Source organism: Ochotona princeps, chromosome 18, assembly GCF_030435755.1.
Source record: "Ochotona princeps isolate mOchPri1 chromosome 18, mOchPri1.hap1, whole genome shotgun sequence".
In the NCBI taxonomy this organism is placed as follows: Eukaryota; Metazoa; Chordata; class Mammalia; order Lagomorpha; family Ochotonidae; genus Ochotona; species Ochotona princeps.
The window spans coordinates 24,515,711-24,540,457 of NC_080849.1; positions in this window are offsets into that span (position 1 = coordinate 24,515,711).

A 24,747-nucleotide genomic window follows, 5' to 3' on the forward strand; every position below is an offset into this window, starting at 1 on the left:
TCTTTTTCTCTCCCACAAACACATTGTCTCTCACGGCAACCCTGTGAACAAACAGCCTATAAAGAAGCTTTCGGAAGAATGGTTTTTGCATTTTGCACATGCTATGGGTCTCCACATTCCAAGACAAGTTCAAGTGCTTTTTCTTTCATCAAGCTAGGGGATTTGTGGAAAAATACCAAAATGTGGCTCATTTATTTCTCATTTTCTTTTGATTTTATTTATAGATTTGGGGTATTGGTGTCTTGCTGTGAGGATTTGCATTCTCTGGCATTAGTCAAGGTCAAAATAGAGAGCCTTTGTGTGCATTCTAAACCCTTTCAAATATGAGCTCACCCCCTGGTGTGCTGCACTGAAAAAGAATCCACCACAGGCTCCTACATTTTGCTTGTCTTCTATTAAAAACAGCAGCTACATTTTCATTTCAATTTCCATATAAATTCTTTCAGAATGTTTTAAATCTGGAGCTTTCTGAAATCAGAGAAGATATTAAATGAACTCTCACAAGTCTTCCTTGTTGTGCAGTCTCAGGCATCGGTGGCTGTTGCACAGGGCTGCTCTGGCCCAGCACTGAAGGTTGCAGGCTTTCTTATAGGCACTCTTGCCATTTCTGTAAGATCTGCTTTCTACCTATTAGATCCTTCCCTAAACCCATCTCTACTAATCTTTACATCTAGACTTGCTCGCACTAAAGATACTGATAAATGTGTGTGTAGTATGTCTATAGAGGTATATATATATTCATTTTTAAATCATTTTTATTTTAAAACGATGATACACAGACAGAAAGAGACACAGAGAAAAAACTCTTCTACCTACTGCTTGTCTCCCCAAGTGGCCACAATAGCCAGAGCTGGGCTAATCTGAAGCCAGGAGCCCGGAGAGTCTTTTGGATCTCCCACTCAGGTGCAGGGTTCCATGGCTTTGGGCCATCCTCTACTGCTTTCCCAGGCCAGAAGCAGAAAGCTTAATGGGAAGTAGAGCAACCAGGATGCATGCTCATATGGGATCCCGGGATATGCAACGCGAGGATTTAGCCACTAGGCTATCATACCAAAGCTCTATATATTCATTTTTTTTTAAATGTCCAACTACGGTGTTTTAAAACTTATTGAAGTCAAGACAATGATCTTTTTAAAAAGAATGGACTTCAGAAGCTGACACATTTATTGTAAATCGTTTACAACTCCTTTTCATAAACATTGGTAACTGAATCTGCATCCCTGGGCCTGCTGTTCTATATGTAAAACAAAATTTTTAAAAAGTTGTTTCTCATATATTCATAATAAGACAAATACAAAGAACTTGCTAGGCATGTGAGAGGTGGGTAAAAAATGCAAGAATGTTTTGGCTGTGCTGAATTCTGTGTTCTGCAATGCTCAATTCACCACAGGAAAGCAGCAAGCTGAATTCAGAAAGAGCCTCCACTAAACTCAACTTCAAACCTGAAGCAGGAGCCTGGGGGAAGGCATTTGAACTGCTAAGACACCTGTGTCACACATCACAGTGCCTCTGTTCCAAACCAGCCCCCCTCGGATTCCAGTCCCTGCTAATATAGACCTCAGGGGGCAGCAGGTGGTGGCTCAAGTAATTGAGACTCTGCCACCAGGTACTGGGACCCTGGCTGCTGGCTCCCCTAGGCAACTGTAGGCTTTGGGGGTTTAAATCAGCATATGGAAGCTCTCTCAGCCTCATTCTTTCTTTCTCTCTCTCCAATACAACAACAAAAAAAATCTTCAAAAATAAGCTTATACCACAACTCATGCTCCACCAGAAAGTAGGCTCAAATGCTTCAAGCAAAAGGTTATAAAGGGTTTGGGGTGAAGGGGGGGGGGGGAATCCCAGTCATGTAATGCAATGTAATTAATGAATAAATGAATATTAAAGAAAAAAAAATAATTATAAGCCAAAATGAAAATCAACTCCACACCTGAATACCTTATTTTCATCTTTATACCCGCGTAGCCACCCAACAGAATCAAGATATTTGAAGACACTTCATTCTTAGATCTCAAAACTGATTCAATACTGACTCAATGAGTTTTTCAGGAAAAAAAATTACATGAAATATAATCATTAGTTACCAGACGCTTTAATTTCAGAGGCATAAAATTACAGAAGCCAAGCATGCTTGTATAACAAGAAAAAATATGATAATCAATTCAAAACTAGTTTTCCTACTGTGAGATCTATACTTGTCACCAATTCTATTCTCTTTTAGTTTTGCAGGAACTCAGTGTAGTTTTTAAAATTCTGTATAACAGATATAGATTAAACATGATACTCAGAAAAGTAGGGTAAGCACAGATCAAAACTTCTGTTTTAAGGGGAATTAGAACAAAGTCTCAGAGCCAGATAGGATTTAAGATTATGAGTACTGTTCACGTGGACAGAAAAATGGCACAAGTATCACTAATTTTTTTTTCAATATATTTGAGCCAAAAGGCTTCTCTGTCCCAACCATTTGTGAACAATACACACAGGTCTATCTGGTTAGAGGAGACAGCACTGTGATAGGAGGGCTACAGGAATGGTTGAGTTAGGTTAGTTTGGCTGGGGAGGTCAAACATAAGCCTTGAACTCCTAGGAATTTCAGAATCAAAATTTGAGTGTTTGTATCCAGACATAGGGCCATCAAATGCATAATCTCACAGGACATAGACACACCTGACTTCTGGGGAGACGGTTGTCAGGGGAGGAAGGATCTCAGGTGCAGCTGTCAGGAGTGTCAAATGATGGTTCTTGCAGGAAGGTGAACTCACCTCTCCCCTTCCCGGGACCACTCTTTTCATTTGCCCTTTCAGGGCCTTGTCTGCCTTACTGAAAGAACTCTCAACAGCTGCCTCTTCCCTGCATGTACCATTGCAAAGTCAAATTCTGAACAGTCCTAATTTGAGATTTGTTCCAACAGATCATATGAAAGTCTGGATGGATCTCTACAGGGAGTCAGTTAAAATCTGGCACTGGGGTGGAAGAGGTCTATCCTCTGTAGGATTCTTCTTTATTCCTGGTAGAGTTCAGTAAGCTCTTCTCAGGTGAGATGCTGAGACACTGCATGCAGAGTATCATGTTAACCCTTAGATCTGAATTTAACAATACACAGAATAATGTTATTAAAACTCTGTTATAGAATATACAACTAATATCTAGAATATTTAGATAACTGATTATCAGGTAATTAATACACAGATCTTGTGGGGGTCGGGATTTAGGCTAGTATTTTTATCAGCTAGGATACACATATTCTCAGAGTCATTATGCTTGAGACCCGGCTCCACCCTTGATTCCAGTTTTCTTCTATTATACAAAGGGAGGCAGCAGCTCATGGCTCACATATTGGCTGTTTGCAATGAGTTCCTGCATCCAGCCATTGCAGGCATTGGAGGTATGAATCCGTGGGTAGGAAATCTCTCTTTTAAAAAGAGCATTTGTTCATTTTAACTTTATATGAAAAGAGAAGGGCAAGAGAGAATGTATGCCTTAAACATTTTCAGGGAGAAAAGTGTAAGAAGTGCGACACCATATATGCCGCAACAGAAATGCACGTGGGGTGTAAGTGAAGTCACACCAGGAGGAGGATGAACCTGCTTCAGTTGGCAGGATGGGGTCCAGGGAAGGTTTCGTAAGTGGAGAAAATTTCTGAGCATTGTCTTGAGTGCATTTTTTCACAATAAGATTCTGGTCAGAGGGAATGCTACAAGAAAGACAAGAGAATGTATGAAAAAGTTTACATGTCTTTGTGTGTGCATACATACATGCATGAGAATCCCAACTTCCATCTGCCTTTTGAAGTAAAGGAAATCACTTCTCTAAACCTTTCTGATGTGAAAAAAAAAATGTAATCTCATCATGCGTTCTGCACACTTGAAGCCTAACCTCCAGATAAAGAATCAAAAGTTCTTGCTGCATGACAAAGGGATTTCTGATACCCATGTTGGGGGAGGGGTATCTGAACATATACATATTCATGAGAGAGTTGAGAGTTATCATAGCCCTTACGAAGTCACCTCCATGATATACAAATAGCAATAGTTTTGGCAATGTCATAGGCTCCCAAGATGGCACACAGCTAGGTGCCTGTTTCCTGCTGCAGCACCAGCATCCCATGCTCACTGACCATGTGGCTTCTCTCCTGCCACAGCCAAGCTCCAAGCTGTTCTTTCTGTGAAACTTGCTGCTTGTGACATAAATGGGTCATGCCACAGCCCCAGTGTGAAGATTCTGGGACCAACCCAATTTCCTTCCTTTCCAAACCTATTCAGTAGAACAGTCACGGGTAGAACAAATGACACCGACTGCAGTCAAGCAAAAAGGAGGTAAATGATACTGCGGCAGATTCTAATTTCAGATCCTTCCCTCTGTCTAGGGACTTTGGGTTCAATGGATAAGCCCCTTTGGTCATTCTTTGTTTTCTCCTGAAACAAGAGGGCTCTCTTAGGTTGTGGAAAGAAACAGGGATGACATTTCTTAGTAACAGCACAGTATACAACACAGTGCTAAGTGTTAAAGAGCTATGTCCCAGTGCTGCAGGGCAATAGACTAACTGTCCCTTTGGAGAAATAGTTCATCTCTGCCCCAGTAATTTCTCTGTAGGTAAATTATTATGCCCAGCCTCACACAGCTGCGAGGATTGCACCTCTATCAGAAATATGAAAGCACTGTTTAAAATATTTAAAGATTTATTTATTCATTTTAAAGGAAGAAGAGAATCTTCCAAATGGTCACACATCTAAGGCTGGTTCAGAGCAAAGTCAAGGACTTAGAACTCATCTGGGTCTCCCACACGAGTGCAATGGACTGAAACAACTTCAACTATCTTCTGCTGCTTTTCAAGGCATATCAACAGAGAGGTGGAACAGAAGTGGAACACCTAGGATGCAAACGGACATTCTGATAAGGGTTGCCAATGTCATAGTGGCAGCTTAACTCCTTGTGCCACATCCCCCATTTTTAAAAACTTTAACATATTAAATAATACTAAATTAATACATGAAGTTGTTCATCCAGGATGCTTTTGGAGACCACTGAAAGCAAGCAAGTCTATTTTTGTAGTCTGGTGGGTCAATTGCATCTGTCACACTTTCTATCTATACAGGATATGCTGCCTAATTCAGAGGGATGTCTGGGATCAGAGAAGTTAAGTTCATGCCACCTAATGCTAAATATTCATTGAGAACTTATCATGTACAATGTACTTTACTATATGTTTTAATTTTCATGATTTGTCCAAGGTCAGTGAGCTGGTAAGTGCAGGGCTAAACTAGCTGCCATGGCTCCCAGCCATGCTATCCATCATTTCATTCCATCACATGTACTGGAGCCAGCCAGTTTCAACTGAGCACAAAACCACAGGCTTTATCTGTGTTGTGGTTACAACTGCTTCATCTGTAGCACCACACAAAACACACCAGTCTTTTCTGTAAATATTTTTGTTGAATTTCTCGTAACTTCAGGTGGTTAAGCACACATTTATGACATCAAGAGCTTTCCAAAGAGAGAAAAAAATTATCTGGAAGTGCAAGTTGATTACTAAAAAAACCTGCAACAGAATTCAGAACAACACACACTGTCAACACACTCAGCATTAATAATTCTGCAATTACTGGCAGCCCTAAATTCACTAGCAGTCATTCTGAAAGGAAAGGAAGCTGGACCAGAAGTCCAGTAGTCCGAAACAAATGATCATCAGCCACTCATCTTAATCTTTGCTGCTCAGGACTGGGATGCTCTGGCTTAGTTATGTCCACCCATCAATGGCCCACCACACAAAAACAATAAACACGAGAGAAATCTGACTCTTGTCACAGAGTGTGTTTTACTGATTTATCAAGCTGAATTATAGTTTAATCTGCATAGTCTTGCACACTGACTTGTATTAGTATGCTCCTGTACTAATTCTTTCTGGTGGTCTCATTTAAATAGACCATTCATCACCGTGACCTCTTTTGATAATGACCTTCCTGTAATATTTAATTTCACATTAATTCTGTTGCAATATAGTCAAAGTTCATTTTCAAAAAAATCAGTAAGAAATCTAGACTGGACCCTACCTCTCTTTTTAACAACATCCTCACAAAGGCCAAAACAATTGAAGATGCTCACGTCCTTATTTGATAAAATGTTCAAGAATCATGTATATTTAAGTAGAATAGGGCAAAGGGAAAATTGACATTAACAAAGATTCTTTAGCTATGCTACGATGGAGGGCAAATATTTTGAGCTAATTGAGTGATAAAATATATTTTATTTTCAAAAACTCAGATTAGCAGATCAACTGCCACATTAGCTGATTTCTATCAAGGGTACAATCTGGTCAAGTTACCTATGAAATGCTAGCTAAAGCATTTCTAATTTTGAGAAACATAATGGATTTATTTAAAAATATATTGAAAAGGGTCAGGCATGGTGCCCTAGCTGCTAAAATCTAGGCCTTGAATGTGCCATGATTCCATTTTAGCAGCCATTCTAATCCCAGCAGCTCTACTACCTATCCAGTTCCCTGCTTGTGGCCTGCAAAAGCAGACAAGCAGAACCCAAAGCCTTGGGACCCTGCACCTGTGTGGGAGACCTGGAGGAAGTTCCTGGCTCCTGGCTTCAGATCAGCTTAGAACCAGTTGTTGCGGTCACTTGGGGAATCACTGAATGGAAGATCTTCCTCTCTGTCTCTCCTCCTCTCTGTATATCTGACTTTGCAATAAAAAAATAAATAAATCTTAAAAAAAAAATATATATATATATATATATATATATATATGTATATATAAAAACAGAGTGATAGAGACAGGCAGAGAGCAACAAAGAAAGAGTGAGAGTGAGAGATTGAGATCTTCCATCTGCCATTTTACTTCCCAAATCCATGCAATAGATGGCTCTGAACCAGACTGCAGCCATGAACCAGGAACTCCGCCCTCATCTCCCACTTAGTGGCAGGGTCACAAGCAATTGAACTATCTGCTGCCTTTCCAGGCATATTAGCACAATGCTAGATCAGAAGTAGAGCAGTCAAGACTCAAACCAGAACTCCAGTATGGCATGCCAGTGTCCATGCCTGGATTTAGTCTGGGTATTCATCAAGTGGCTTAACTTGCTGCATCACAATGCTGGTTTTTAGAAGCCTAATTATTTCAGCAAAATTCATTATAATGTAAAATATTTTTAAGCATGATTTGTGTCCTTCCTATGTTATCAAGTTAGCTGCATGCAGTCTCCAGAAAGCCAAGCTACACTTTTTGGGTTGACAGTTCATCCTGAGCCTGCATCATGTCACAAATCAATGACACTATTAAGGCTAGGAATGTGATGATCCTTTCCTTGTTCACTCCCTGCTATAGGAGCCATCAGCAGCACCCTGAGTGGAAGGAGCCAGACAGAAACAGTTCACGTATGTAGCTATAGAAACAATCAGGGAAACCAGAAAGTACAGTATCTGATAAATCTTCAAGTTGACTTTAAAACTTAACTTCTAGACTACATAAGTACTATAAGGCAAGAAAAAATTTTCTCTCAACAAATAAACAAAACCAAAGCAAAACAAAAACATAATAGCCCAGGAAATTCCTGTTAGAAAAATCTCATGGGATACTGGCATTGAACACCTAAATATTATGTAAAGGCTCTTAAATAAAATAAATGGGATAATGTGTCAAATGGTCTGGAATGGCAGCAGCTGGAAGGATGGTAGCAGCAGTTATAACAGATAGAAAGGTGCTCGGGGTTACGCCACCACTGGCGATGCCAGTGTCACACAAGAGTGTTGGTTCCAGTCCTACCTGCTCCATTTCCCATTCAGCTGTCCGTCTATGTTCTGTGGGGACTGGCCCAGCCCTGGCCACGTCAACTATTTGGAGAGTGATACAGTAGGTGGAAGATCTCTTTTTATCTCTTATTAATTTACTGCTAATCTCTCTCTCTCTCTCTCTCTTGGACTCTGTCTTTCAAATAAGTTTTATGTATGAGTGGCACAAAACATTGCTTTGTATTTTTCTTCTTTAGGCAGCTACTTCATTAGGTGGCATGCACATGACTGTTCATGCAAACTGATGTCCAGCTGGGAAGCCAGCACCTCCTTCAGAGTCAGCCTGATAAGCCAAAGTGTTGCCTCCTTTCTTGTTATTTCTCCCCAACAGCTTTTCCTTTCCGTCTCTTCAAACTCAGATAATGAACTTGTGGCATCTTTCCCTTGGGGAAAACTATGGCTCAATCCATAAAGAACTTGACACATGCCTATTGCCAGAGCTACCTGCCTGCCATCACCTATGGAGGGAACCTTGAGCAAACTGTTTACGCTTCGTTTTGTAGGAGAATTCAGATCTTAAGGATGTAGCTCCTGATTCCATCCCCTCTCTATAATATCAACAACATTTATTTCCCTAGTGTGTCATTTCCTACCTGTATAAAAGTGAGCTAAAAATAAACTTACATCTCTAAAGCAGATAAACTAATAAACCCACTCCTAATGAAAAAAAAAAAGGTTCTGTCTTAGAAAGTGTGAGAGAGCCCCCTCCCCGCCCTGCAGAAAGTATAAGAGTTAAGCGATACCATTTCTGAACATTCCACCTCCATAGGAAGTTATTTTACTAGTATAAGAGTTCTAGTTACTCATTCACATTCTTTTCAAGTTCTTGTTGAACTGGGAAACAGAAAATATCACTAGCTATTATGATTATTTATCTAGTAATACTAGTAGTTATCTATCCCCAAGCCACAAGATGGTAAAATGCTAACATGTATTATTTATTCACTATGGCATTGTTATCTAACTTAACAATCACAGCCACCTGTATGTAAGAAGCTGATTAACTTATTTTATAGATAAGAAATAAAGACTAGCAATGGACATTGTGGTGCAATGGATTCAGCATCAGATGTCCATAGCCTGTATCCGAGTGCCAGTCTGAGTCTTGATTTGTTTCCTTTCATCCATCTTCCTAGTAATGCAACTGGGAAGGAACACGTGCTCCTGCCATCCATGTATGAGACCCAGATAGAAGTGTTGGTTCCTGACTTTGGCCTAGACCAGTCCTGGCTGCTGCAAGCATTTGGGCTGTGAACTTGGAGATGGGAGATATCTGCTTGTCTGTCTGCTTTCCTTATCTATGTATCATTCTACATTTCAAATACATTAAATAATTTTTTTAAAATAAGACTAGAATTTTGACATTTCACACAAAAAGCCATACTGGACATGGATAGCACAGACATCATGTATACTGAATTTCAGTCTTGAGAACTTTTAAACCTGCCTTTGGTGCAGAATGTTTATGAATTACCAAATATACCAGCTCAATTTATATAATTTGTCACTATAGACTTATTATTATAAAGACAAACAAATTCAATTGTATTTTAATAATGGTGCTTCCATTAAATGACCATTTACTTTCAGCAAAAAATGTTCAAGATATGCAAATGATCAAATAGCTAGCAATTCTACAAAAGTTAATTATTGACTGCCAGTTATTTGATTAAATTTAAGTTTTTTTAAAGCTTATCTGTACTACACTCATTACTTACATGTGATATTTTATGTGTCCCACAAATATTTAATGATGCTTATTACTCTGAATTAATTCTCTAACATTCTTGATTATCTCTGCTGACCTCACAAAAAATGTGATTTTCTTTTATTTGTGTTCCTTACATGTGATATTTCCAGTCCTGATAGCCTGTGAAACAGTATCATTCTTCTTATAGGAATCCCACACTAGTCTCCCATCACCAGAATTCTAAACTTGACAATCGTCTTGATTTTCTTCTTGCATACAGTTCTATTCACAAAATTATAATCCATGTTAATACTTGAATTTTCTCATGTTCTCTTAGTTCAATAGTTAATCACTTGGCTGCCCAATCTTCCTTTTCTTCCTTCAGCAAGTAGTATTTGGCATCACAAGTGAATGATCTTTTACTACAGTTTTCTACCTTGTGTTCCATGCTCAAAATCATAATTGTTCTTTCCTTGTGCATCTAACCACAACTACTATGTATATCCACCACATATATTGATACAGAAGCACTACCATCTCGTCATTTTTCTTTCTCTTACATCCTGTTCAATGTTAGTCAACATATCATACTCATTCCTGAATTTATGCTTTTACTTACATCATGTCATCATCTGCTTAATCCCTTGACTCTTGGATCATTGCATTTTCCATAGCTGAAGCCATTCAGATCTTTCTAGGGCTAAACAATTAGGTTCAATCACAAGGCAGTAGAACTGCAAAACTTGTAGATTAGCAATTCCAAACTATATGCTATTGTGCAGTGCATTCTCTAAGACTGTACTGTGATAGCAGATGAAGTAGAACACGAATAGGAATTTCTAACCAATGAATATCCTTCGCATACATCAACTATGACAAAGATACACCTACTGTGTTATCTACACCTGTGCATTTACCATGAAGCCCTAAATGCACAGACTTCCTTTGAAACTTGGCTTTAGTCTTATTTTCAGATCCTTTTCCTAGAATGTGAATCTTTCTGGGAACATCAGTCATTCTGGCTGAGTCCGTGCTATCTGTTCCTCAATAAGCTTGCTAGTACTCAAGGGCCATCTGTACTGTGACAACTCTGAACAAGCTTGCCTCAGATTCATGATGAAACTTCACTTTTGTGTTCAGTTTGGCAAATCCAAACCATTCATTTTTATCAGCTGAAGGTATTGATTATAAAAAGAACTGGGAAGGCAACTGTGATTTCCTTAGTTTTATCTATCGCTATTATTAAATCAGCTCAGGTCCAAATTGCATTAATAAAGAGCCACCATTCCTGTTTTATATATGCAGAACATTGCTCACTAACTTCCCTAGATAGTCAGAGAAGACACCCACAGTAACTGGCAGTTCTGATAAGAGAACCTACGAACTTCTAATTCTCTAGGATGAATAATCAGTTGACATTATCACCTCTATTTGAAACCTAAGACACAAATCTTATGGCCTGGAGAGGTGCCTGTTCCAAGGCCATATCCCTCCATAATTCTTCACCTAAAAAGTAACAGTAATATTAGCAGAGGTTCAATCTGCATCATAGAGGGTTAAAATGCTGCCTGTGACTCTAGCATCCTATTTACAATCCAGCTTCCTGTTAATGCACCTGATAAAATCAACACAAGAAATCTAAGTGCTTGAGTCACTAGTGTTCATTTCAGGGACTAAACCTGGATGTAGTTCCTGGCTTTAAACTGGGGCTCCTACAACCATTTGGGAAGTGACTCTGGAGATGAACGCGCTCTCCCTCTTGTGTGTGCGTGTGTGTGTGTCTAACTATGCTTTTCAACAAAATAAATGTTTTTGAAAGAAAAAATATAGTTAGAAGTTTAAAATTAGAACAAATCAATAGCCTTGACATTCAAAGCAAAAACCTTCAGAAACACAGCATGAACAGTGCTAGGCCAAGTAACTAACATCTACTGAGTCTTTTGCTTAGGAACAAAAAGAAGGCAGGGAAAGAGAATTTCAAGTAGAAATGAAATGCATACAAGGTTTTAGTCTGAGACTGAGATAAAGATACACATTAGGAAAAATAAGATTGGACAGTTAGGATGGAGTTGGATTATACAGGCAAGGGAGTTTGATTTTAATTTGCTTTTCTTTTTGCCCTTAAAAGCCCTTCTTGTTCAGAAAATAATTCTGTTACTTCAGGCAATGTTTCCATCCCCAGCCTGAGCTCTTTTGCAGCCCAGCACACTCACTGCCATCCCTTCACATTCATAACATTTAGCTTTAATACCTCTGCCCCTGAAGAGGCACTGGACACATTTCAATGCAGCAGGCCTGGATAGGAGCTGAAGAACTAGCTGCTTGGCAGCGAATCAGCAGGTGACCTTTCCTATTGACACTGTCTGCAGAGTGGCTTGGCCACACAGACCAGAATAAATCTCTTCCTCAGCTGGCCTCAAATGGGAGATAAGAAATCACACACCATTCAGCAGTATCAGATTTATTAAGGTAAAAGACTCTGTATGGCAAAGGGAGCGGAAATCATGAAAATGGACCCAGAGCGCATCTGCTCCCTGCTGTGAAAGTGACTCGGGTTGCATTCAGTGAGGCTCCACCTGGGAACAAGCCACAGGGCTTGTGTACTGATTCACCCAGAAACCAAAATTGGAACCTGGGCAAAGGAGCTTTGTGCTGGCCTCCCACCTCCCCTTGCTGATCTCAATGCCTTGTTTCTCTCAGCCCTGCACCTGCTCAGGTTTTGGACCACTATAGACAACCTGTGGTACAATTGAAAATCAGAAAAGTTCTAATTTTACCTGCTGCTTTCCACATTGGTTTGGCACCTCTTATAGAAACTTGAACTTAATTAAACGTGGAGCTCTGCTCATCTGTGTGTGGCATTGGATGCATTGTCTTTTAGACATTATAATGAAGGGGAAGGTTTAAAGATGCTGTAGATATTTAAATTTTTTTTTAAAGATTTATTCATTTTATTACAGCCAGATATACACAGAGGAGGAGAGACAGAGAGGAAGATCTTCCGTCCGATGATTCAGTCCCCAAGTGAGCCGCAACGGGCCGGTGCGTGCCGATCCGATGCCGGGAACCAGGAACCCCTTCCAGGTCTCCCACGCGGGTGCAGTGTCCCAATGCATTGGGCCGTCCTCAACTGCTTTCCCAGGCCACAAGCAGGGAGCTGGATGGGAAGTGGAGCTGCCGGGATTAGAATCGGCGCCCATATGGGATCCCGGGGCTTTCAAGGTGAGGACTTTAGCCGCTAGGCCACGCCGCCAGGCCCGATATTTAAATTTTTAAAATCATATCCTTTGTTTGCTTGAACATAAAATCAAAAAGAATTCCAACATAGAAGACAACAAAAGTATAGCTTCTTTAATTAAACTAAGTTTAGGCTGGGGCAGGCATTTGGCCAAACAGCTAAAGCATCCTCATGTATTGGAGTTCAACACCAGGTCTGGCTGCTGTTTCCAGCTTTCTGTTAATGTCCACTCCGGGAGGCATCAAGAGGATAACTGGGTCCCTCTCACCCACTGTTGTTCAATTGAGAGCTACTGTAAGCTTTTGTATCATGGTAGCATCCTTATATAGGCAATTGAGGGTCATAAGATGTATGTTTGTAGATGGAAAGATAAATAGGTAGACAGATACATAGATAACCATATAGTAAATAGATCCTTTTAAAATCACCGCTAAAATATATTTGGACAATATCCCACATACTCAAAATTTTAAGAGCTATTTTGATCAGAATGGTAAATTCTGCATTATCTAATACACATTCTTTATTTTTTAAAGGGAAACTGTGATAAATATAATGTAATTAGCTCTACTTCTAATTCATATTATATATTGTGTGCCTTATAGAGTGGCACATTGTAAGACAAATTGCTGTAGATAGGCTAAAATGTATTTTCAACTCAAATTCCTTTTCAAAACTCACTGGAAATAAAGTCATTATTTTTTATGATACGAATTTCATACTGTTACATCATTTAAAGATATTATTAGGTAGAATGTTGGGGAAAATCATGTAATCTTTTCAAAAGTCAGAGCTCGTAGTGGATAATTACGTCTTAACTCTTTGCACAGGTAATCTCTTTACTTCCTTAATGTTTTTCCCAGAACCAGAATGACCATTTCCTGATTGAGATAAAGATGATTATTTAACCAATATGAAATGTCAGAATGTTTGAAGTATGTTCTGAAAATTCTAGCATTCAATACAATCATCCTTTATGATAGAATTTTCCTCAAAAAAGCAGTGAACTTCCAAAAAGGAGATGGGATATTGTTCTTTCTCTAAACTGCATATCTACCAAAGGACAGAAATCATGGGACTCAAAAAACTTAATCATTTATCTTGCCTTGACAGAATTTAGTCTATTTTACAACATAAATTGTGCAAATTATTATGCTTAAAAAGACTTTCTAACACTGGCAATGATGGTCCTATATTGTTTAAATATTTTACTTCATAATTATACTTTAAAAAATAAGCACATAAATTTCTGGATTCACTCACTAGTGTATAGTTATCTGTCTTACAATCGCACTTTATTAAGAAAACTTTTCAAAGTCAAATGTTGCATGTCCATTTTTCTCTCCTTGTGTAAGTTAAGTTGTTTCTTTAATATCCTGTGGTATATAGAGGAAAACTCTATGCATATATTTTCTTTCCTGTTGTATACAGGCATTCATAAAATATTTTGTTGATATTCCAAGTAACAGCTGTTGGCTAGAGAAATCATATTCATATCCCTTTTAGATGTGAATGATATTAAAACTTAAAAATATGATCTGGTCAGAGAACAGATCGCTGAGGTATCCAGAAATCTGAATTTACATCATAGAAAGAAATTGTGTTTCCTGGAAAAATGCGATGGGAGATGGAATGTACATACAATCCCAACTCGGACCCCGTGTAGATTATCAGAAGTCCTTTATACCAAATAAAAAGCTTTTAGATGTGTGGAATACCAAAAGTTACCAGGTTTCACATGTTTTCTTGTCTGCGAACTACTTAGTAAAATGTATATAACTTGAAAATTCTACTACGCTGTATTATTCATGTATTCCTACAGCCTTTTAGAGACAGAGAACACAAATAAACTGAATCTTTAATAATCATGACTGAAGGTTTCATTGGAACAGAGTAGGAAAGACTTCAGGCAGAAAAGGCAAGTTCCAAAGCCACCTGAGGAATTTCCTTCACCACTTTGTTTCTGGTCATTATCCCCAAAGGACAATATATAATGTGCCCTCTGCTGAAGCCAAAGTTTTCTCCACATTCAATACAAAAACATTCACTTCACTTTAAGCTCAAATTACAGTTCACTGATTTCCCACTGACACCTTGCTTACATCTCAAAACACTAGCATCAAATTTTATCATGCCAGAAAAAAAATCCACATGTATAAATAGTGCTATTATCTGATAAATAAGAAAAAAGTCAGGATTAATGAGTACATTTTTAAAAACCATAAAGCATTTAACACAGTAGTATCATAATTTGATTTATGTTTCTAATCACTTACTTTGGTTTCTCTGTAGAGAACGGATTCTGAGAGGAAGTCAACAGAAATGCGGCAATCAGGCAGGAGACTACAAAATATGCCTGTGCTGAGAGTGATGGCTCTATTCAGGACGCCGGAAAAGCACAGGCTCAGTGTATCATCCCTGCTCTCAAATACTTTTCCACAAAGTTGGGAGGAAAATATGTCTAGATTTAAAAAATTATCTGACATCATCACCATGATGGACTACAGCAATTCTTCAAAAATGTTGTAGTGACATAGGATCAGTGAATCATGACAATACCCAAACTTTTGGATGAGTGGGACACTGCTGCCAGTACTCTTGGAGAGATGAGAGAACAGAGGTGGGGTCAAGCTGACTTACTTGCCCCAGACCACATAGCTGGGGCTGCTTTAGGACTGGATACACCTTCAACACTGCAACTATCCTCTTCCAGAACTACCAGGTAAGGGATGTCAGAGACAAGTGTGATTTGGCCAGGTCAAGGGGACAGTGCTTTCTCCTGACTGAAAATTAGTAGGGAGACATTTCAAAAAGAAAGCAAAACTGAAACGAGATTTGTGAAAGAGGCACGTTTGGGAGCAGGAAAAGTATCTGGGACCTGGCACAGCGCCTCAAGGTTTCTTTTGTTGGCTGATAATTACATGCAACTTTTTCCATGTTAATGATACAGTAAAAGATGGATGCATCCCAGCTGTTTCTTTTCTAAAATGTTTATTGTATTTAGTTGAATGGTAGTGTGATACAGAGATAGAAGACTGGAGAAAGAGATCGTCCATCCACTGGCTCACTCGCCAAATGGCCTCAGTGACCAGGGCTGGGTCAGGCAAAAAGCCAGGTACCTAGAATTCCATCTGGATCTTTCATATGGGTAGCAAAGGACCAAGCACCCGGGCCATCTTCCAGTGCTGTTGCAGGTATATTAGGAGGCAGCAGGATTGAAAGCAGCGCAACTTAGGCTTAAACAAATGTTCCAATATGGGATGCTGGCAATGCAGATGGCTGCTTAACTCACAGAGCCAAAACATTGTTTCTTGACATTTTCATAAATTTGTAAAAACGTGTTTACTTTCTGATTTGTCTCTTCCAAAATACATGCTAACAGTGACCATGATTTCTGAGTGTTGGGGGAAGAAATGAGAAGACCTTATAGAGGGGAAAGTTTAGCTTCAAGAAAAAAAGGGTAGGCTATTCATGATATTTTTATGCTAATAACTTGCATACAGCATTTTTAATTTGTTCACGTTTTTCCTGGGACCCTCTGCTATTGCAGTAGGGCTAAAATAGTGCTTCTTAACTAATCTACATTTTTCACAGAATGCTTTCCTGTGTGTATGAATGATATATGCATTATACCTTCTGATAAATGATTTCTGGACTTTTTTGGTCTGACTTACACTGAGAGCTCTATGGCAGCTATGCTCTGCTTGCACGAAAGCCAGCCTGGGGCACCAGGACACAGCCTAGGGAAAAAGCAACAGTAGCTGGAGGCGCACTCAGGCCTACCCTATTCTGTGAAAATATACCTCTAGTGGGTTTACTGCATCTGACAACATTCCCAGCAGACCACAATGTATGCACTATATCTCTCACCCTGTCAATCAGCAGAATACCAAGGTCTCCTATCTGCCAGCAGCAGGGGAAGTAGGTTAGCTCTGGGCCAAATGGAGGAGGCAGAAAGTAAGATAGTTGTCAAAGTTACTGAAAAATTAAGATTAGGGCCATTGATTCAGGGACTCCAATACTCCATAGAGTTTCACATAAGTCAGAGGAGGAAATCAAAGAAATAGCTGTCTGGATGTCTAGAAACAAACTCTCTTAAAGTCATGGCATACAGAAGGCAGGGAATTCCTTGAAAATATTTAAATAAAACCAGGAATAATTGAATATCTTTCCACAAAATTAAAATGAGAACATAATACTACCAATCTATCAGTGCAAAGCAATATGGCCGATATAGTGCCTTTGGTGCAAAGCAACATTACGTACATATGGTTAGCAAGTTGAAGCACACCCAGGTATGTAAGTCAGTGCCCTGGTATAATTCTGGAATAAGAAGGGAGGACAAGCTAAGGAGAATTTACCACTGGATAATTAAGGGCACATCCCAGAAGTCAAAGCAGGATAGTCGGTGAACCAGCACATTGGATCAACTGGCTACTCTTCTACTCTTCTACCTCCAAGCACCGGCATCTCATGGCAGTTTGTATCCTGGCTGCTCCACTTCCCTTCCAGCTCCCTGCTTGCGGCTTGAGTAACCAGTAGAGGATGGCCCAAGGTGTTGGGACCCTGTACCTGCATGGGAGACCCAGAAGAAGCTCTTGGACCCTGGCTCTGGTCTTTGGTTTGGCTCAGCCCTGACTACTGTGGCCATTTAGGGAGTGAACCAACAGATGGAAGCTCGCTGTCTCTCCTTCTGTCTGTGAACCTGCCTTTCCAATAAAAATAAATCAGGCTTTTTTTAAGAAAAAAAGAACAGTGCTCAGCTGGTAGCCTAACAGCTGAAGTCCTCGCCTTGCATGCCCAAGAATCCTATATGGGCACCGGTTCTAATCCTGGTGGCCCTGTTTCCCATTCAGCTCCCTGCTTGTGGCCTGGGAAAGCAGGCGAGGATGGTCCAAGGCTTTTGGACCCTGTAACCACATGGGAGTCCCGGAAGAGGCTCCAGGCTCCTGGGTTCAGATTGGCTCAGCTCTGGCCCCGGGGTCACTTGGGGAGTGAATCATCAGACAGAGTTTCTTTCTCTCTGTGTCTTCTCCTCTCTGTATACCTGACTTTCCAATAAAATTGAATAAATCTTTTAAAAAGTACAATTGGTAAACCCAATACTACTTATTGATTAATTATCAATAACTTTAAATGAAACAGAAAGGAAGAAACAGCAAGAAATAGAAGAGTAATTAGAAGACTAAAGATAGACATTGAGATATTAGGGACACCATTAAATGAACTAGTATTTGAATTCTGGAAACATCTGAAAGAGGTGTAAGAGCCGAGGAAGCATGTACAAGGAAGCGTGTACAATTAGAGAATAGCCGAAAGTTGTACTGTTCTGATGGAAGATATTAAAGTAAAACAGATACATAGGATCTCAGATACACATGACCACAAAAGATCCTCATCAAGATGCCTGGTAATTACACCCTCAGAAGCGAAAACAAGATAATCTCAACTTGGTAAAAGAAAAGTGTCAAATCATTACAAGAAAACCCTCATTTGAAGAAAACAGTCTAAAAGAGAAAAATTACAAGCCAAGAGGGAAAGGATAGATATACTCTGAATTTTGAAAAATATAACGGCCAAGCAAGAATATTTTATCCAGAAAAGGTGTATTAAAGAAATCATGGAAAAACCAAGATTTTCCAAGAAAAGTAAAAAGTGATGCTTAAGAAATTGCTCCATAGAGTCACCAAGAAAAATCACTGCAATTATGAACACATGGAACTGTACATACCTATGGGGGGGGGGAGGAATGCAGACTAGAGGAGAGGAATTTTTTTAAAAAAATATGATACGAATAAATCATAGCTTAATAATCACTTTGAATACAAACAAGATAAATCCTTAAATCTAAACAGAAAGATTGGTTAAGTGGAATCCAGCTCTCTGATAGTGCACCTAGAAAAGCAACGAAGAAGGCCCAAGTCCTGGAGCCTCTGCAGTCCTGTAGATGTGGATGGAGTTGCAGGATCCTCGCTTCAAGCTGATCCAGCCCTGGTGCTCTGCAGCCATTTAGGAAATGAATTACAGATGCAAGGTCTCTCTCTAATGGTACATTTGAAATTTTCGAATCCAAACATCTTAAAAAGAACACCATTTTCCAGTTTGCCTAATCTCCGTTATCCTGAGGTGCCTCTCAGAAACTGATTCTTCCCCTGTCCTGATTCTCCAGGCTCCATGCATCTGATTTTGAATGCCTGCTGGTCAGGGCAGGTGCTGCGGCTCAACAGGTTAATATTCCACCTTCAAGTTGCCAGCATCCAATTAAAGAACTGGCTTGTGTCCTACTGCTCCATTTTCCATCCAGCTCCCTGCTTATAACCTAGGCAAGTATGGAGGTGGTTTAAGTCCTTAGGACCCTACACCCACATGGGAGACCTGGAAGAAACTCCTGGCTCCTGGCTTTATACCAGCTCAGCTCAGACTGGCCTTGTGGACATTTGCAAAATGAATCAGCAATTGAAGGCCTTTGTCCGTCTCTTTCCTTCTTTGTGAATATACCTTTCAAATAAAAATAAATACATCCTTAAAAAATGAATAAGTAAAACAAAGCCTGCTGTCCTGCCCTCCCTCCCTCTGCAGAACAGCATCCTTCTGACTGGGCATCAGTGTTCTATGTTCCACCATTCAAGTCCTCAGTCTTGCTACTGTCCATTGTGCTTTGGCTTAGAGTTGCCCGTTAAGGTAGCAACGTACAACCTAGTTTGACACACAAACTGTAACTAAGAGTGCATTCCTGGAATAAGTAACTGAGTCTCAGCCAACCACAAGCTTCTGAGAGAGCACCATGGCCCTGAAATGCAAAGCTAAGCTGATCTTCTACTCTTTTTCCTGCCTAAAAAAGTCTGGCCTCTCTGCTAGATGAGCTTTCTGACTCTCTTGCTTCTAAATGCTATGTGGTTCATAAAGCCTTCTTTACCACGAAAATTTGCTCGTAAATGCCTCCCAGTGTCTAAAAAACTGACTTGTTCCATATTTTCAAAAGGTCTAACTGAAGTCTTCATTTGATAAACAGTCATTAACACAAGAAACATAGTCTCTTAAAGGATTCACATTCATTTCTAAAGCCTAAGGTAGGGTAGGATCTCAAAACTTGTTTTATTGTTGCTATTGTTGCTTGCTTATTTTTTTTTTGTTTATTTGTTTTTAATTAAAATGTAATCAGTTGGATGAAAACATTTTTGTAATGGATTTTTTATGATTTATTTATTCTTATTGGAAAGTCAGATATACAGAGAGGAAGATTTTCCATCTACTGATTCACTCTCCAAGTGGCCACAACAACCGGAACTGAGCCAATGCAAAGCCAGGAGCTTCTTCTGGGTCTCCCATGCTGGTGCAGGGTCTCAAGCCTTTGGTCCATTCTTGACTGCTTTGCCAGGCCACAGAGAACTGGATGGGAAGTGGGGCTGCCAGGATTAGAACCCGCACTCATATGAGATCCCGGCGCGTGCAAGGTAAGGACTTTAGCCGGCAGGCTGCTGTGCCAGACCCTCAACAGTTTCTTTTTATATATTTCAATTTTAAATAATGTTAGTTTAAAAAAGTAATCCTATTCTCAAGTAGATACAGAAATTTCATCTTTCCAAACTCAGAATGACATACACTTCCTGAATGATGAAAATGGTCAGTGATACCTAATGAGCATGCCATATGCAAACGTAGGGCCATAATGTTACAATGGAGCTGAAAAATTACCTAGTAATATTGTGGCATTTATAACATAGCAGTGCAATGTGTGCTTATGTAGGGCTGGATACACAGACCTACTGTGCTTCCAGTCAAGTAAATTATGTAAAAACAGTTAACCAATGGTAACAAGAACTAAGTGATTAGAATATGTATTTTATGTGTGTATTACTATTGCTATTTTAGAGCATGCCACTTCCATGTACAAATAATTTATCAAGCCATGCTAAAAAATAAACATAACTTAAAAATCCAATAGTAATACTGCCTACAAGAAACTCACTTTACCTGAAAAGACACAAATAGACAAAGTAAAAGCATGAGAAAGATTTTTCCATGCAAATGGAAGCCTAAAAAGAGCTGAAAAAATAAACAAGACAACAACAACAACAACAAGACTGAAAATGATCAAGGGTTGAATTCAGTAAGAATGTATGCTGATTTAAAATACATATACAGTTAATGCTGAGGTACCAATTTTTATTTTTTAAAAAAGGCAGAATGAATACTTAGTGGTGAAATACAAACGTTCAGAAGGTAATATTGTTGCTTCAAAAATTGAAAATTTTATGTCCTTAGAAAGTTTCAGACCACAGTTATTCTGCAGATAAGAATAAGCAGTGCTTTCAGTCATGGGCTGCTGCTTCACACACGGCAGCACCTTGCCTACCTTCAAAGCTCTACTCCTCCTAAGAGAACAAAAGCAATTTGACAAATCCAGCAGCTTTCAGAACCAAAGGCTTGCTGATGCAAAGGTGTTGTGTTCCAAAAACACAGTAAGTGATGAACTCTTGGTTTTTATTTGATTGTTGAAGATCGAATTATTATATTTACTACTAATTTCAGCAGATAATGTAGAGCAAGCTTCACTTTGGTTAGTGAATGACACTTCCACAATGTTTCCTCATGCTTCTTATCAAACACATATAATCTGTATATCTATTGGATACAAAAATTAGAGAACTTATTGACTTGTGCATGTATAAACAATTGAAGAAAGTGGAACACTTCATAAACTTTACTTGAACATTTGGTAGACTTTACAAGGCGAAATAAATTTCAATTGAATCTCAAAATCACACTGATAGACTCTAATTAGGTGCAAACAAGTTCTTCTTAGAGTGATTTTCAAGGTGTTATCAATAATGTTTGTTTTTTATCCTGTGCATTAATTTTGGCAGAAAATTCAAGGAAGTGCACTAATTGCATGTTGTGGCAATGATAACACTTCAGGATAAAATGTTTTTTGTGTGTGCATTGGCATCCTTCTGGCTGATGAAATTCTAGACATTGTTGAACTAAGGTCACATTTGCCTGAAGAAGTAAATGAAGTTACAAAGTGATTCTATAATTATGTTTAAGATAATTTATGCACTGCTGTTGCAGTTGATCATTAATTACTTTTCTCTTAATTTATGATATTTCCATGAGCACATGAGAAATACATTTCTGGATAACTAAAACAATGGAGAGGGTCCAACACAGTGGCCTAATGGCTAAAGCACTCATCTTGCATGTGCCAAATATCCTATGGGCACCTGTTTGTATCCCGGCGGTCCTGCTCCCCATTCAGCTCCCTGCTTGTGACCTGCAAAAAAAGTTGAGGATGACGGCCCAATGCACCCGCGTGGGAGACCCGGAAGAGGTTCCAGGTTCCCGGCTTCGGATCGGTGCGCGTCGGCCCATTGCAGCTCACTTGGGGAGTGAATCATCGGACGGAAGATCTTCCTCTCTGTCTCTCCTCCTCTGTGTATATCTGGCTGTAATAAAATGAATAAAAATCTTTAAAAGAAAAAAAAAAGTTGAGGACGGCCCAAAGCCTTGGAATCCTGCACCTGCATGGGAGACCTGGAGGAAGCTTCTGTCTTGGGATCAGCTCAACTCTGGCCATTGCAGTTACTAGGGAAGTGACCCAACGGATGGAAGATCTTTCTCTCTGTCTCTCCTTCTTTCTGTAAAATCTGACTTTCCAATAAAATAAATAAATCTTTTTTTAAAAAGAACAACAATAGAGAAGCATAGCAACAGATAGGAAAATGTAAGAAAAAATGTTCATGTTGCTGTGCATTGAACCATGGGAGGATTATCAAAATGAGGATTATCAAAATGAGGATGGACCATTTAGACAACTTATGTGAACATATTCTCCAAACAATATAAGGCTACAAAGAACAACAACAGAATCAGTCACAAGGATGTCTGCCTCTCAAATGTGCTAATGATTTCGAAAGTTGGAGAACTGCTGCCAGTCATTTACATTCTATCCATGTAACAACTTTTTACATGTCGAATTTCTTTTTAGTTTTGTTTTTAGTTTTTCATTTCTAGTTGTTTTTCTCCTGCTTTATATTTCCAGCAGTATTTTTTCTTGGAAATTTATTTTGCCATTTATCTTTGTGCCATTTCCAACCCCGGAGGTATAAATTCTTTTGTCTTTTTTTTTTTTCTGAATTTGACTCTGAAGGTACATTATCGCATCAACTTTATGTATAAGCATTGTATGTGCTCATAAAAACATCAAAACCCACTCAAGAAATGAAGACGTATTCTTTTTGTTATGTCTGCATTTGTGAAATAGAAACTATTTGGAGATCTTAGCTCTTTGAGTGAGTGGGTATGTGGTTAGTGATCCATCACTCGTAAATGAATCTTGTCAAACATTTAGAATGTCTGCCATCATATTTCAGAGGATTGCAGTTGTAACATAGGGTGCACACAGTTACCAACCATAGTAGAATATGTTTACATACTTCACTTTTTGGCGTATTTCTTTAGGTAAGTCATTTATCTGCTTATAATTGCTATGCATGCTACTGTCAGTATACCTCAGTACTTATGATTGAGTAAATATGATATTGCTACTTGTTTTATCATGTAAAACTGCTGTTTTGTGTTACTGCCACATTTCCCAAATTCTCTTCAGATCTTAATAAATGTTCTACACCTAAGTCTTTCTGTTTTTCCACGAATTCTAATTTTAGAATTTTTAAGCTGTTTATTTTTATTTGAAAAGCACAATTGCAGAGAGAGTGGACAGATTTTCCATCTACTGATTCACTCTGAAGATAACTGACATGGCCATTGTTGGGCCAGCAGAAGCCAGGATCCTGGAACTTCATCAGGGTCTACTACATGAGAAGCAGGGCTCCAAGCCCTGGATCGTCTTCTACTACTCGTCCAAGGTGCACTAGCAGGTAGCTGGTTAGGGAGGCTGGCATTATAGACAGAGGCTCAACCCGTTATGTCATAATACCAGTTCCATTTTCTTGGGGATTCTTCTCTACCCCAAAAGTTAGGAGGGTATCATGGGATCTCCGTTTATTGATAAACGTGTGTCGTTTTCATATTAGGATGAGTTTATGGACTCATCGGTCCACAATGACATAATTTAGGTAGAAAAAAGAAAAGAGCAACTGGATCCTTTCCCATTTAAATCAGAGAGCCCATCGCAGACTACCATTTTTTTTTGTCAATCTCCTATCAGTCAGCACTCTTGTCAGAATTTTTTTAAGTGTTCTCAGATGCAGGCAACAGAATCTATTCTTAGTTCAGCTAAGTCAAAAACAGATACCCACACCAACAAAGAAGTTCTGCCTAAAATCTTTTAGAAGGCCAACATCGCTGTGATGCCAAATTGTAACAAAAATGTCCACAGGGAAAATCCCACCTTGACACTGTCACCTACTGCTTAACACCAAGAAAAAAATGGAGATGCTAATTAACCAGGGTGCTGAATATCAGAGTGACTAAACTGCTGATACTGGGGTGGAGCAGGGAAGAGATGCAGTGAGTGCTCCTGTGAACATACTTGCATGAGCCCATATATGCTTCTGTTGCTAAGTTTGCATACAGCTTTTGAAGTTACATCTGGGTTATTCGAATAACTGAGTCAGACAACATCAATCACATGAGCTCAAGAGAGTAGGGGGCAGGTGCGACAGAGTGGTGCTGACTGGATCAATCTCCAGGGTCGGCCACAGTTCAGTGTGGCTAAATGCAGCAGCTTTGATCCACAATACAGTTTGGAGACAAAATCTTTTCAGTATTTGAACCCTGAACACTAGATCTGCTATGACGTTTTCTATTTTCCTTTGAAAGGGAGACAAAATAATCTTCAGAAGAAAATTTCTATGTTCAAAATAAATCTTGCTTCATTCTATTTATCTCCAGTGGCAAGGTGAGATTCTTAACACAATGTCAAATAATCTTCAGTCTCACTCTCTGCTTTCATGAAGTTTCATGGAAACAAAGAAAAAGGCACCTTATTAAATCATGAGAAAATATTTGATAAACAATGTCCGCAAGGAAATATTTTGGTGAAACAATAAGGATAAAGGAGAC